Source organism: Carassius carassius, chromosome 18 (assembly GCF_963082965.1).
Source record: "Carassius carassius chromosome 18, fCarCar2.1, whole genome shotgun sequence".
Classification (NCBI taxonomy): Eukaryota; Metazoa; Chordata; class Actinopteri; order Cypriniformes; family Cyprinidae; genus Carassius; species Carassius carassius.
Window position 1 is genome coordinate 31120876 of NC_081772.1, and position 4805 is coordinate 31125680.

Genomic DNA, 4805 nt, shown 5'->3' on the forward strand with positions numbered 1-4805 from the left:
CGTGGACACAACTCGCGAGGGCCCCAGGGCCCCGTGCTTTCGGAAGCTCACTTGGGGCGGCCCCTTGACCCACCGATCCGAATTTCGGGCCACTGGGTCTTTTCTAAAAAAGTCCCACCTGCAATATACTTGAATGTTTTTGGCCTAGCGGGTTAATGGACAGGACTTGCAAGGGTCCCATCGGGCCGAATTTTGGATATGTGTCTCGAGGGCATCCCCTCGACCGGGCACAGAAGTCTGGTGGCCCTACGACCTTCTTTAGGGGTCAAACGGTCACAGAAGGGACCCCACGTCCACAAAAGCGGTACGCGTTTTGATGGGAGGTGGGACGTCCACAGTTCCGAGACGATAGGTCGTAGGGCACCCAGATTTGAGATTCTGGCATCTCAGGGGCCCCTCAACAAGGGCCCCGAAACACGTAGTCGTAGGACCCATGGAAAAAGTGCATCGCACTAGGTTCTCGCGCTTTTGACAGCACGTTCTAGGGGCCCTCAGGAGCAACCGATCCAAATTTCAGGCCCCTGGGACGTTTCTAAAAAAATCCCACCTGCCATTTACTTGAATGTGTTCGGCCTAGCGGTTTCGTGGACACGGCTCGACGGGGTCCGATCGGGCCGAATTTTGGATATGTGTCTCATGGGGGCCATCTCGACCGGGCATAGAAGTCTGGTGACCCTACGACCTTATTTAGGGGTCAACGGGTCAAAAAAGGGAGCGCTTGTCCACCAAACCGGTACGCGTTTACATTGGAGATGGGACATCCGCCCTTCGGAGACGATGGGTCGTAGGGCCCCGAGATTCGAGATTCTCGCATCTCAGGGGCCCCTCTCCCATGTCCCCAAAGCACGAAGCTGTAGGACCTTGAAAAAAAATTCCCATCCTGCACCCTGAAATCTCTCAAAAGGCTCTGATCATGTAAGAGTCAGAGAGGGCTGAGGGAGAGATTTTGTGCAGGAGGCTCCGAATTTTCCCCTCGCCTTAGGGCCCCACTCTTTCGGCAGCTCAATCAGGGCGGCCCCTGGACCCACCGATCCGAATTTCGGGCCCCTGGGTCTTTTCTAAAAAAGTCCCACCTGCCACATACTTGAATGGGTTTGGCCTAGCGGATTCGTGGACACAACTCGCGAGGGCCCCAGGGCCCCGCGCTTTCGGAAGCTCACTCGGGGCGGCCCCTTGACCCACCGATCCGAATTTCGGGCCCCTGGGTCTTTTCTAAAAAAGTCCCACCTGCCATATACTTGAATGTTTTTGGCCTAGCGAGTTCGTGGACCTGACTCGCAAGGGTCCCATCGGGCCGAATTTTGGATATGTGTCTCATGGGGACCCACTTAACCGGGCATAGAAGTCTGGTGGCCCTATGACCTTCTCTAGGGGTCAAACGGTCACAGAAGGGACCCCACGTCCACCCAATTGGTATGCATTTTGATTGGTGGTGGGACGTCCACAGTTCGGAGACGATAGGTCTTAGGGGCCCCCAGATATGAGTTTCTGGCATCTCAGGGGACCCTCAACCAGGGCCCCAAAACACGTAGTCGTCGGACCCATGGAAAAAAGTGCATCGTGCTAGGTCCTCGCGCTTATGACAGCACGTTCTAGGGGCCCTCAGGAGCCACTGATCCAAATTTTGGGCCCCTAGGACGTTTCTAAAAAAATCCCACCTGCCATTTACTTGAATGTGTTCGGCCTAGCGGTTTCGTGGACACGGCTCGCCGTGGTCCGATCGGGCCGAATTTTGGATATGTGTCTCATGGGGGCCAACTCAACCGGGCATAGAAGTCTGGTGACCCTACGACCTTATTTAGGGGTCAAAGGGTCAAAAAAGGGAGCGCTTGTCCACTAAACCGGTATGCGTTTACATTGGAGATGGGACATCCGCCCTTCGGAGACGATGGGTCATAGGGCCCCGAGATTCGAGATTCTCGCATCTCAGGGGCCCCTCTCCCATGTCCCTGAAGCACGAAGCTGTAGGACCTTGAAAAAAAAAATCCCATCCGGCACCCCTGAAATCTCTCAAAAGGCTCTGATCATGTAAGAGTCAGAGAGGGCTGAGGGAGAGATTTTGTGCAGGAGGCTCCGAATTTTCCCCTCGCCTTAGGGCCCCACTCTTTCGGCAGCTCAATCGGGGCGTACCCTGGACCCACCGATCCGAATTTCGGGCCCCTGGGTCTTTTCTAAAAAAGTCCCATCCGCCACATACTTGAATGGGTTCGGCCTAGCGGATTCCGGAACCAGAAATCCAACATTTTTCCTATGCATATTTCTACAGTGTTATGGGATAAAACTTACAAAAATGGATTCCTGTGAGCTTGCAGAGTACAGCTGATGAGACTTCAACCACGAAACCGCTAAAATTGATCTGTCCACGGAACCATTAGGAAGGGCGTGCTGAATGAATGACAAATGGGAGGTTTTTTAAAAAAAAATGTCCATTTACAATTTATTCAGCGGGACCTCCGTAGTGCTCCCGTGGACATTATTTTTTATGCAAATTCTACAGTATATTGTGATAAAACTTACATGAATGGACTCTGCTGGGCTGTCTGAGTACACTGCAGGCGTTTTGATCAACAATATTGCCTATATTTAATTAAATCAAATTTACTAGAATTGCTTTTTGTTAAACCTAAGGTGGACACATATCCCACTTGCCATTTATTCATATTGGATGGACACCAAATTTGGGGCACTGTATCTCCGCCTGCCGGGGGTTCAGGGACTTGGGGCTGGTGGCGTCGGATAGAGGTCCCCGTGGTCTGACTTTGACCCGATTTTGGTGCAGTTTGGCCCCGTTTTGGCGGAGTTACAGCTTGGCAAAGTGTGTGACATTTTGGTTAATATTCACCACATGTGGTGAAATTAACCAAAATCCAAAATTTTTCCTATGCATATTTCTACAGTGTTATGGGATAAAACTTACAAAAATGGATTCCTGGGAGCTTGCAGAGTACAGCTGATGAGACTTCAACCACAAAACCGCTAAAATTGATCTGTCCACGGAACCATTAGGAAGGGCGTGCTGAATGAATGGCAAATGGGAGGTTTTTTCAAAAAAAAGTCCATTTACAATTTATTCAGCGGCACCTCCGTAGCGCTCCCGTGGACATAAATTTTTATGCATATTTTACATTATTATTGGATTAAACTTACATGAATGGATTCCTCTGTGTGTCCTGAGTACAGTAAAGGTCTTTTCATTAACAATAACACACATTTGAAATAAATAAAGTTAAATACATTTGCTATTTAATGAAAAGTGAGATACGCACCACATGTGGTGCACATGTGTGCCAAAATTCAACGCTCATGTTTATGCAAATTCTACAGTATTATGGGATAAAACTTACAAAAATGGGTTCCTGGGAGCTTGCAGAGTACAGCTGATGAGACTTCAACCACGAAACCGCTAAAATTGATCTGTCCACGGAACCATTAGGAAGGGCGTGCTGAATGAATGGCAAATGGGAGGTTTTTTAAAAAAAAATGTAAATTTACAATTTATTCAGCGGGACCTCCGTAGTGCTCCCGTGGACATTATTTTTTATGCAAATTCTACAGTATATTGTGATAAAACTTACATGAATGGACTCTGCTGGGCTGTCTGAGTACACTGCAGGCGTTTTGATCAACAATATTGCCTATATTTAATTAAATCAAATTTACTAGAATTGCTTTTTGTTAAACCTAAGGTGGACACATATCCCACTTGCCATTTATTCATATTGGATGGACACCAAATTTGGGGCACTGTATCTCTGCCTGCCGGGGGTTCAGGGACTTGGGGCTGGTGGCGTCGGATAGAGGTCCCCCTGGTCTGACTTTGACCCGATTTTGGTGCAGTTTGGCCCCGTTTTGGCGGAGTTACAGCTTGGCAAAGTGTGTGACAGTTTGGTTAACACTTTTTCTATGCATATTTCTACAGTATTATGGGATAAAACTTACAAAAATGGATTCCTCTGAGTGCCCTAAGTACAGTACAAGTGTTTTCTCTAGGCCTCATAATAAAAAAAAATTTCCGACTTCCACCCCCCTCGAGCTGCCTTCTCTAGACGGGGAGGGTGCACCCTGGCCGGCATGGATGAGTAGGTGCGAGGGGGGTGGATGGTACTCTTTTTTTTTGCTAATTTCTCCGGGATGCGGTTGACCCCGGGGCTGAAATTCAGGGGATCCCTAGAGAGTCGAGGGATCTACCGTATGCGACCACCCTCGAGTTCCTGGGTGGTCCGGTTCATGAGCTATAACGGTTCAAACCCCACGTTTTGGGGGGCCGTAAATCGGACCCCCGGGGTCATAGGAACATGGGGCTGGTGTCGTCGGATAGGGGTCCCCAAGGTCTAATATTGACCAGAGTTTGGTGTTTTTTCCCCTCTCTTTGGGTGAGTTATGGCCGGTCAAATTTTGGGACTTTTTGCATTTGCGGGCCCGTATCTCTGCATTTTCTATGCATATTTCTACAGTATTATGGGATAAAACTTACAAAAATGGATTCCTCTGAGTGCCCTGAGTACAGTACAAGTGTTTTCTCTAGGCCTCATAATAAAAAAAATTTTCCGACTTCCACCCCCCTCGAGCTGCCTTCTCTAGCCGGGGAGGGTGCACCCTGGCCGGCATAGATGAGTAGGTGCGAGGGGGGTGGATGGTACTCTTTTTTTGCAAATTTCTCCGGGATGCGGTGGACCCCGGGGCTGAAATTCAGGGGATCTCTAGAGGGTCGATGGGTCTACCGTATGCGACCACCTTCGAGTTCCTGGGTGGTCCGGTTCCTGAGTTATATCGGTTCAAATCCCACATTTTGTGGGGCCGTAACT